Genomic DNA, 12,116 nt, shown 5'->3' on the forward strand with positions numbered 1-12,116 from the left:
AAATTAAAACTTTTATTAAAAAAAAAGAAATATGAATGACTTACAAAAGATAAAAATTGCAAGAAACAAACCGGACAAGAAGAAAGACTTGTGTGTGCTCAGGGGCTGCGCCTCACTCCCCCTCTTTTTACAAAAGAAGAGCTCCCTTTTTATAAGGTACTACTAGGGTTAGAAACAAAAGACTAAAAATGACGCCTCTTCCCTTACTTCGCTTCTTTTTTCTTTTCCCACTTTTCTTTTATTTGGTCCCACGCACATTGGCTTTCTTTAATTTTTTTCTTCTTCTTCTTTCATTTCTTTTTGGTCTTCTACAAAATAGCTTCTTCATTTTTATTTTTCTTTTCTTTTGGAATTTGCTCGAGCATCTTGGGCAGAGATGTGCTCGAGCCAACAGATCAGAATGTACTTGTGTTTTCCGTTTCTTTGCAATTCCACATAAAAATCGTTGTTTTCTTTCAATAACCTACAAAACACTAACACTCCAAAACTAATGAAAAAATCAGAAAATAACAAAGTTAAAGGTTTAGCACATGCAAATTAAAGGGTCCAAATATACAATATTTGGCACTCATCAAATACTCCCAAACTTACATTTTGCTTGTACCTTAGCAAAACAAAATGAAAAACAAAATCAAAGCATGAAATATAAGTCCGTTGTCATGGGAGAAACGATTGCATTTAGCATATGCAACAAGCTTTTTAAACTCCTAGGACTCCCTAGTGGACGAGTGAAGTTTCGTGAGGGTTTGCCAGAAATGATACCCACAAACATTGAAGCACTATGTTTTCAACAAGAAAGAATTTTTCACACAAACTGTGGTTCTTATTCATGAGGAGGTTTAACAAGATGAGCATCACACTCACATCATTAGGACCTCAAAAATCATAAAAGTCATAGCTGAAAAATTGAGACAACACATGCTCCAATAAGTGGAAAGTGAGATTAACATAGACTCGTGAGATTTCAATTTTTCTCAATGCTTGTGTACCCCAAAATTTATAGGAATCCTATCAGATGAAAACAATTGATGAGTGCCAAATATTGTCTATTTGGACCCCTTGATTTATATAAGTTAGACCTTTAGCCTTGTTATTTTCTGATGCTTTAGTTAGTTTTTGTGTTTTTATGTTTTGTAGGTTAATAAGTGAGGAATGGCAAAATTCATGTGGAATTGCTTGGAAAATTCGGAAGTTCTGAAGAATTCAATCAATCGAACTTAAAAGTCGATCGATCGAATTTTGCCCGAAGTCGATCGATCGAAATTTTCCAGAACTTACTTTTGTAGAAGCGCGCCAGAACACCCAATCAGGAGCTTCTCCATGACAAAAAAACAGTTCTCCCTCTGATTTTCGCAGCAGAACACGCTGGTTGCATGACCTTGGTTGTCTCTAGCAAGAGAGGAACCCTAGAGGGGGTTAGAGGAGTCATTTTACATGGGTTTCTAGCCCTAATTTCCCTCTATAGAAGCCATAGCCATACCTCCTTGTTGAGAGAGTTCAGAGAACAGTAGCTCGGTTTAATTTCGTGCATTTTGTAGTGTATTCTAGTAGCTTTTGTTCTTAGACACTTTCTTTTTGTAAAGCTTTCTTTTTATTTCCATGGTTGTTCTTCATTTTCTTGTGGTGTTCTTGGTCATGGAAGGCTAGTAACCTCAACTAAGGTTGAGGATGAAACCTTTCCATTGATGACACTCACACTCTTGTTATAATACTTGCACATTTGATGATATATCATATTTGTTATTCAAGTTCCATTCATTTAAATGCTTTATCTTTTGCAATGAATGTGGTTGTTGTTGGTAGATATAGGACATTTAATGTGTTTCAACCGATGGATACATTGTTTTATCAGTTTGAATGATGATATCCATTGTGATTTGTTCATTGAATGGATACATTGGATGATTTGATTTCAAATGGGTACTCTTTGTGATTTATCTTTGAGTTGGATTCATTTAATGGTTCTAGACTATGTGGTTGAGAAACTTGAATGACATCCTAAGCTTAATGTTCTTTGGGTGTTCAAGTAGAAACCAAGAGTGTGAGTTGTTGGATTTGGTTTGGTAGATTCCTTAGCCTTAGATCCTTTTAATTTACATATTTCATTTCATCTTGTTTGTTTAGTCTTTTACTCTTGAATCAATCCTCCAACCTTTGGAATTAGGTTAAAATGAGGTTGATTAAACAAGACACTAATATTTGACCATTTCCCTGTGGATTCGACCTCGCACTTGCACACACTATATTGCAAACGATTCGTGCGCTTGCGAGTACTCATTAAAACACACATCAAGTTTTTGGCGCCGTTGCCGGGGAAATCGGTTCAAAAATTGGTTTTTGTTTGATTGATTTTATTTTTCTACTAGTTAGATAGATTTTTGTTTCATTTTTCTGTTGTTTAGCTTCTGTTCTGCACTCTAAGTTCTTTCTTTGTTTTTCCCGGATCTGTTCTGCAGCTTCTGCAACTTACTGGGTGCCCTGAAGAATCGATCGATCGAAAATAAATTCGATCGATCGAGTTTCGATCGATCGAATTAACATCTGCCTCATATAAAGTCGATCGATCGAAAATATATTCGATCGATCGAAATATACTTCGATCGAGCGAACTTTCTACACAACAGCAGCTCGGAACTAGGTGAGTATCTCTGTTCCAGTACTTCTTTTAGTCCATTTTGTTCATTTTTGTTCATAATTTGTTTCTGTTTAATAGTATTTTGCTGTTTGTTTAATTTTCTTTTAGTTCGTTATAATTTAGTTCAAATTCTGTGTAGTTTGTGTTTCATATTACCCTCAATTTGTTTTATTTTGTTCTAAAAAAAGATTAAAAAAAAAAAAAAGAGTTTCTGTTCTGTTTTTGTTTTTGTTTTTGTTTCTGTTCTTGCACAAATATTCGATCGATCTACTACAATTTCGATCGATCTATTTTCGATCGATCGACTTTAAATTTGATCGATCGACCTCAACTCAGAAGGCAGCTCCTGGATAAGATCAGTTGCAGAAATTTTTACCAAAACTTCTCTTTGGTCCCAATTTGTAAGTATTCTTATTTTTACTCTAGCTGCTATCTTTGTGTAAATTGTATGTATTTTTGTTAGTCTTTACAGTTTATCTTAGTTGTGTTATTTTTCTTTGATTTTTTTTTTTAAAAAATAGCATTTCTTGCTAGTGTGGGTCTACTTAGCTATCTAAAGGCAATGACAAGATGAATTCTGGCAAGGAAAGGTCTTGGGATTTAAGTGTGTCCAGTGTGACCCCCCTCACCTACCTGGGAACTAGCCTAGATTGTACTTTGGAGAACTTTGTTCCCCATAAGCAAATTTTTTTCTTTATTTTTGTTTGTCTTTTGGTTAAACATTTGTGTATGCTTGGTGTATGCTTGGTAGAAGATCTTTGAACTTAGACTTGACATCTTTAGATCCCGAAATTGAAAGAACTCTTAGGAGAAGTCTTAGAAATTCTGTTGAGATGGGAGATAACATGCATGCAAATGAGAATGAGAGGAATCGGGGAGAAAACGTCAATCATACTAGGACACTTAGGGATTTGTTTGCACCCGTTGCAACAAATTCTCCATCATGTATAGTGTTACCCCCAACCAATGCCACTCACTTTGACCTCAAGCCTCATGACATCTAACTCTTACCCGCATTCCATGGCTTGGACCTTGAAAATCCTTATAGCCATGTGAAGAAATTCAAAGACATCTGTGCCACCTTCAAATTTCAAAATTTTTCTGAAGAGTCTGTGCATCTTAGGCTTTTTCCTTTCTCACTCCATGATAGAGCCAAGGCATGGTTGGATTCAAACATGCCTGGTTCCATCACTTCTTGGGAGAACTTGCTAAACAAATTCTACAGCAAATTCTTCCCCATGTCCAAAGTCAATGAGTGTAGGAAGGAGATAAGCTCATTTAATCAAGAAGAAGATGAGAAATTTTCTGAGAGTTGGGAGAGATTTCAAGATATGCTGATTAAGTGCCCTCCACATGGATACGAGAAGTGGAGACTCGTGCAATTTTTCTATCAAGGATTAACTCAATCCAACCGTAGCATGATCGAGTCAATGAACGGAGGCGCATTTCTGCGTTTGACGGGAGAGGAGGCGTATAGGACCTTAGATCAGTTATCCGACAATTCCCAACAGTGGGATTTTTCAAGCTGTCGAGATAAAGCTACTCGCATTCAGAAGAAGGGAGGTATCTACGAGGTTAAGGAGGATATAGGATTAAAAATGAAGATAGATGCCCTCACCAAAAAGGTCGAAGCCCTAGTTGTTAGCAAATCCATGAATGCTGCCAATCCATTCCATGTTGACTGCTGTTCCATTTGTGCTAGTCCCATGCACTTAGCACAGACTTGCCCATCATTGCTGGCTTTTGTCGAGTCACCAATGGAGCAAGTGAACGCTTTCAACGACTATAGGAAGCAAGCCAATGGACCTTTCTCCGAATCGTACAATCTAGGGTGGCGGAACCACCCTAACTTTTCTTGGAAGCAGAACCAGCCTATGGCTCAAGGGGGAGTTCCTCACCAATCCCATACTCAATACCCCTCTGGATTTCATCAGCCGGTTCACCATCAAAGCCGTCCATCCCAGCCAGCACCATCATACCAAGCCCCTACTCAAGCCCCTGCCTCTTCTTCACAGTCTTCTTTGGAAGACACTCTTAAGGCTTTCATCCAGCTTATAGGCCAATCCATCAATGATGTGAAGAATGCTACCATGGTGAACACTCAAGCTATTGCCAAGATGGAGACCCAGATCGGGCAAATTGCTAGTCACCTGGGGGAGAGAGAGAAGGGAAAGCTTCCTAGTCAGCCTGTGCCAAATCCAAAGTTGCAGTTCTATGAGGGAAGTTCGTCAAATGCAGTGCATGGGCTAGAGCATGTGCAAGCCGTTGTCACACTGAGGTCAGGGAAACAAGTAGACAACCAAGTGGTTCACCCTGAGGAGAACCCTGCTGCACAAGAAGGACAAGGAAGCAGGAGCGTAGAGAAGAGAGATGCCGAGCCATCTATATTAGCTCCGACCATAGAAACTCCTCCTAGGTCGTTCATACCTAAGGCGCCATTCCCTGATAGACTTCTCACGCCAAAGAAGGGAGGAAAGTTCAAGGACATTCTGGAGGTGTTCAAACAAGTGCAGATCAACATCCCATTCTTGGATGCCATCCAGCAAGTGCCGTCTTACGCTAAGTTCTTGAAGGATTTAATAACTGTAAAGCAGAAAACCAATGTCCCGAAAAAAGTTTGTTTGACCGAGCAAGTCAGCTCAATCCTCCAGTGTAGGCTGCCTATCAAGTATAAGGACCCAGGATGTCCTACTATTTCCTGCACAATAGGCATCAGCCACATTGAGAAGGCGCTGCTTGACCTTAGAGCCAGTGTCAATCTCCTACGCTATTCAGTTTACCTGCAATTGGGGTTAGGAGAATTGAAGCCCACCTCCATGACATTGCAGCTGGCTGACCGGTCAGTTAAGATACCACGGGGAATAGTGGAGGATGTTTTGATTAAGGTAGACAAGTTTTATTTCCCCGTGGATTTTATAGTGCTAGATACTGAGCCGGTACAGAACGTTGGAGTTCAAATACCGGTGATCCTCGGGCGACCATTCTTAGCTACGGCTAACGCCTTGATCAACTGTAGGACTGGGGTAATGAAGATCTCCTTCGGCAATATGACAGTGGAGCTGAACATCTTTGACATCAGCAAAAGGCCGAGGGAATGTGATGTGATCGGAGGTGCCTGCTTGATTGAGGAGATCATAGAGGAAGAATCAAGCACCAAAGACCCCTTGGAGGCATGCTTTGCTCAGTTCGGAGAGGATCTGGACTTGGATGAGTTACTTGAGCAAGCAAACGCCATTTCAGAGTTTGCTCCTCTGGTGAGCAAGGAAAAAGAGGAGGCAACAGTAACTGAGCCTCCTAAGAAGGAACTTAAGCCCCTGCCGGACAATCTTAAGTATAAGTTCCTAGGTCCAGCCGAAACTTTGCCTGTAATCATAGCTTCGGATCTACATGCTTCTCAGGAGGAGAAATTGTTAGACATATTGAGAGAGCATAAGGAAGCTATAGGCTGGACCATAGAAGATATTAAGGGAATCAGCCCCTCGATGGTTATGCACAAGATACATCTAGAGGAAGACACCAAACCATCAAGGGAGCCACAGAGAAGGCTCAACCCGACCATGCAAGAAGTCGTCAGAGGAGAAGTAATCAAGTTGTTGGATGCAGGAGTCATCTACCCAATCTCTAATAGCAAATGGGTGAGCCCCATTCATATAGTGCCCAAGCGAGCTGGAGTAACGGTCGTGCAGAACAAGGAAGGCGAGTTGGTCCCAACTCGAGTACAGTCTGGATGGAGAGTCTGCATCGACTACCGTAAGCTGAACACCGCCACCAGGAAAGATCGCTTTCCTCTTTCGTTCATTGATCAAATGGTGGAGCGGTTGGCCGGGCACGAGTATTATTGTTTTTTGGATGGTTATTTTGGATATAACTAGGTCCCTATGGACCCTGAAGACCAAGAGAAGACGACCTTCACTTGTCCATTCGGGACGTTCACCTACCGACGCATGCCCTTTGGCTTATGCAATGCACCCGCTACTTTTTAGTGGTGCATGATCAGCATCTTTTCTGACATGGTGGAGCGTTTCCTAGAGGTATTCATGGACGACTTCTCGGTTTTTGGGTCATCTTTTGAGGAGTGTTTGCACCACCTCACGTTAGTCTTGGTGAGGTGTAAAGAGAAGAACCTGGTGCTCAATTGGGAGAAGTGCCATTTTATGGTACAGCAAGGAATTGTGCTCGGGCACGTCATCTCTTGTGAGGGGATAGAGGTAGACAAGGCGAAGGTAGATCTGATATCCAACCTTCCGCCCCCACGAACGATGAAAGAGGTTCGCTCTTTTCTGGGCCATGCAGGATTTTATCGACGATTCATCCAGGACTTTAGCAAGATTGCCCGGCCCTTGTGCAAACTGTTGGTGAAGGAGGCCCCTTTCATTTTTGACGAGGACAGCAAGAAGGCATTTGGGGCCTTGAAGGCAATTATGACGTCCACACCTATCATTCGGCCCCCGAGCTGGGGTACACCTTTCGAGATCATGTGTGATTATGCCGTTGGAGCTGTGTTGGGGCAGCACATTGACAAACTTCCCCACGTCATTTATTATGCAAGTCGAACTCTGAACGATGCCCAGATGAATTATTCGACCATTGAGAAGGAGCTGCTGGCAGTCGTATTTGCTCTGGACAAGTTTCGATCCTACCTACTAGGATCGAAAGTCATCATCTACTCGGATCACGCGGCATTGAAGTATCTTTTCTACAAAAAGGATGCTAAATCTCGCCTCATCCGATGGATTTTGCTCTTACAAGAGTTCGACATTGAGATTCGGGACAAGAAGGGCTCTGAAAACGTGGTGGCTGATCATCTCTCGAGGATTACCGTGGACTTCACGGAAGAAGCCGTCCCCATTTCTGAGACCTTCCCCGATGAGCAGTTGATGCATATTGCTCATGCTCACTCACCATGGTTTGCTGACATAGTGAACTATCTTGTCACCGGTCAAATGCCTTTGCATTGGGGGGCGGCAAGATAAGTCCAAATTTATGTCCATGGTGAAGAATATTTTCTGGGATGATCCTTACTTGTTCAAGTATTGTCCCGATCAGATCATTAGGAGATGCATTCCCGAGCCTGACCAATCCAGTGTCATCTCCTTCTGTCATGATCATGCCTGTGGAGGCCACTTCAGTGCAAAGAAGACCGCTGCAAAGATTTTGCAGTGCGGTTTTTACTGGCCTACCGTCTTTCAAGACGCTCACACTTATTGTGTTTCATGCGAGCGCTGTCAGAAGCTAGAGAGTATTTCACTCCGAAATATGATGCCCCTCAACCCTATTTTTATTATTGAGATCTTTGATGTGTGGGGCATCGATTTCATGGGACCTTTCCCACTCTCCTTCGGCTATCTGTACATTCTGGTTGCAGTGGACTATGTGTCCAAATGGGTGGAGGCAGTTGCCTGCAAGACCAATGACCACAGAGTTGTGGTTCAGTTTTTAAAAGACACTATATTTGCTCGTTTTGGTACTCCTCAAGCAATTATTAGTGATGGTGGAAAGCATTTCTGCAACCGGGTCTTCGAGCAGCTGATGAAGAAATATTGCATCACGCACAAGGTTGCCACTCCCTATCACCCTCAGACGAGTGGACAAGTGGAGGTTTCAAACAGAGAGATCAAGAGGATTTTAGAGAAGACGGTAAACCTGTCAAGGAAAGATTGGTCTCTCCGGTTGAACGATGCATTATGGGCGTACCGGATAGCTTTCAAGACACCGATTGGCATGTCACCTTACCATATCGTGTACGGGAAAACATGCCACCTACCTGTGGAGTTGGAGCACAGAGCCTACTAGGCCATTAAGCAGCTGAATTTCGATCTCACCAAGGCTGGCTCACAGAGGAAGCTCCAACTCAATGAATTGGAAGAGCTGAGGAACGATGCTTATGATTGTGCTAGGATGTACAAAGCACGGATGAAGAAGGTTCACGACCAAAACATATTGAGGCGATTCTTTGAGCCCGGTCAGAAAGTCCTTCTTTACAATTCACGTCTGCATCTGTTTCCAGGGAAGCTCCGATCTCGATGGACAGGCCCTTTCATATTTCGATCAGTGTTTTCTTATGGGGCTATTGAGATTGAGGATCCAAAAAATGGTAGCACGTTCAAGGTGAACGGGCAACGACTGAAGCCATTTTTGGAGTTACAGAGCTCGGAGGTTGAGACGACCTTTTTAGAGGATCCGAGTTACTCGGAGTGATTGTCGTCAGGATGGAAAGTCTGGCTGAAGACTGAAAACTTAGCGCTTGTGGGAGGCAACCCTCATCATTTTTCCTTATCATTTGATTTTATTTCTTGTGTTTTAGTTGTGATTTTCAGGACAGTGTCTGCCGTTCAAGTTTGGGGGAGCGCTTCTCTTGCAGTGTACCCAACTTGCATCACCATGTCGGTATTGTACCTCTAGCCACATTGGGGACAATGTGTTATTCTAGTTTGGGGGTGGGGTAGACATTTCTGTTTGTTTTTATTTTATGTTTGCTTTGTTAATACTTGTTAATATATATACCTTATTGTTAGTTGAGCATGGTTACATCTTACTGTGGTTTACATCTCATTAGTTTGTTTAACATGTTGAATTTTGCATATCATTAAAATCTAAGATCTTTTGACTCATCTTTGGATTAGAGAGACTTGACATGTTTAAATTGTTTATTACAAGCACATTAACATTGTTTCTGTGGGGTATGAGATTTGAATTAAAAATAATATATCTTGAGATTTGTAGGATGACTTGTTGATGAAACCTTGGCTTATTGTTATATATATATATATATATATATATTCAAAAAAAAAAAAATCTGCTTAGAATAATATCACCAATCTGACTTCCCATTGAGTAACCGGGCCCCTTGCCTCATTAAGCATTGGGTGTTCGCGTAAAAAGATGAGAATTTCAGCTTGGATGATTGTTTGGCTAGTTTGACTTCGTAGCCTTTTTGACTTGAGTAATTAAGCCCTTAGGGATGTTTTTACATCTAATGCCCTAAAACCATCTGGTTTGGGAGTCACTGGCCCAACACTCGTTACATGGGTCAATTAGAAAGCTTAATGGAGTCAAGCATTGCATAGCCGACACAAAAATAATAAATAAACAATAATAAACGTAAGATAAGCCTTGGTTATTTGATGGAAGTCCTGCGAATTTTTGGATATATGTGCTTTGAGAAAAATCGAAACCCCATGACTCCATGTTATTCACACCTTACACTTTTGAACATGTGTTGTCTCAATTTTCCATCTATGAGTTGATCGATTTTTGATAACATGATAATATGATATTAATTTTGTTAAATATACTCATGATGTGTGAACCATGTGTTTGAATGATGATTTTTGCTCAATTGATAATTCAGTACTTCAATGTTTGTGGGTATCATTTCTGACAAACCCTCACGAGACTTCACTCGTCCACTAGGGAGTCCTAGGGGTTTAAAAGGCTTGTTGCTTATGCTAAATGCAATCGTTTCTCCCACGAAAAAAGACTTATGTTTCATGCTTTGATTTTGTTTTCCATTTTGTTTTTGCTAAGGGACTAGCAAAATGTAAGTTTGGGGGTATTTGATGAGTGCCAAATATTGTCTATTTGGACCCCTTGATTTACATAAGTTAGACCTTTAGCCTTGTTATTTTCTGATGCTTTGGTTAGTTTTTGTGTTTTTATGTTTTGTAGGTTAATAAGTGAGGAATGGCAAAATTCATGTGGAATTGCTTGGAAAAATCGGAAGTTCTGAAGAATTCGATCGATAGAACATAAAAGTCGATCGATCGAATTTTGCCCAAAGTCGATCGATCGAAATTTTCCAGAACTTACTTTTGCAGAAGCGCGCAGAACACCCAATCAGGAGCTTCTCCATGACAAAAAGCAGTTCTCCCTCTGATTTTCATAGCAGAACACGCTGGTTGCATGACCTTGGTTGTCTCTAGCAAGAGAAGAACCCTAGAGGGGGTTAGAGGAGTCATTTTACATGGGTTTCTAGCCCTAATTTCCCTCTATAAAAGCCATAGCCATACCTCCTTGTTGAGAGAGTTCAGAGAACAGTAACTAGGTTTAATTTCGTGCATTTTGTAGTGTATTCCAGTAGCTTTTGTTCTTAGACACTTTCTTTTTGTAAAGCTTTCCTTTTATTTCTATGGTTGTTCTTCATTTTCTTGTGGTGTTCTTGGTCATGGAAGGCTAGTAACCTCAACTAAGGTTGAGGATGAAACCTTTCCATTGATGACACTCACACTCTTGTTATAATACTTGCACATTTGATGATATATCATATTTGTTATTCAAGTTCCACTCATTTAAATGCTTTATCTTTTGCAATGAATGTGGTTGTTGTTGTTGGTAGATATAGGACATTTAATGTGTTTCAATCGATTACGTTGTTTTATCGGTTTGAATGATGATATCCATTGTGATTTGTTCATTGAATGGATACATTGGATGATTTGATTTCAAATGGGTACTCTTTGTGATTTATCTTTGAGTTGGATTCATTTAATGGTTCTAGACTATGTGGTTGAGAAACTTGAATGACATCCTAAGCTTAATGTTCTTTGGGTGTTCAAGTAGAAACCAAGAGTGTGAACAAGGTCAGGGCGTCCGCCAAACTTAAACACGAGCACACCACTCACAAACTAACAACAATAATTCTCACAGAAACACACATCACAAGGTTAATTGCTGTTAGAAACAAATGAAAAAGACACAAATGAAATGAAAAACGACTAAAATAAAATGTGCAGAAAATAAAATGTAAAAAAAAAGTTACCCCACTTTCCCCTATCATTGGGATATCTAATTAATCCCTTCCACCATTGCTTCTTTAGAATTTGATAGCCCTCTAACAGAATGTTTCGGCATCTCAGGTAGCCTACTTGCTTGCTTCAAAGGATCTTCTTAAGAAGATGATTCCTAGATGTGTGACCTTGAGTGCATAGATCCTTGACAAATTTATTATAAGATGGCTCTTTGAGACATTGAAGAACTAAAGCTTGGGGCTCATGAAGTGTCTCAAATTGGATAGTGATGAAGGAATGAGCTTCAGTAGTCATTTCCTTGTCATTGGACAAATTTGTAGTTGATGAGGGCTTAATTCGGTCCAGGTGCTCAACGGACTCCAAGTGCTCCTCTTTTTCTCCATCCTCATTGTTATCCACAATTTTCTCGCTATTATGTATGGTGGCGGTAGGGACATGCTCATGACAAGAATTGCTGGATTCGTCCTCATCAATCATGTAGTGCCTTCTAGCTATCAGCTGACTTTGAAACTCTTCATCCTCTATTCTGTTGAATTCAACAACCAAATAATCGATCTGTCCTTCCAGCTTGGCAATCGCCTAGGTGTTGACCATAGTAGCATTCTTCATGTCACTAATAGTTTCGCCTGTGTGCTGCATGAAGGTCCTGAGAGTATCTTCAAGAATGGATTGTGGTACCGGTTGATTGTAAGATGAATGATGGGAAGATTGGTTATCGAACTGCGAATATTCAA

The sequence above is a fragment of the Alnus glutinosa genome, chromosome 9 (assembly GCF_958979055.1).
Source record: "Alnus glutinosa chromosome 9, dhAlnGlut1.1, whole genome shotgun sequence".
Lineage (NCBI taxonomy): Eukaryota > Viridiplantae > Streptophyta > Magnoliopsida > Fagales > Betulaceae > Alnus > Alnus glutinosa.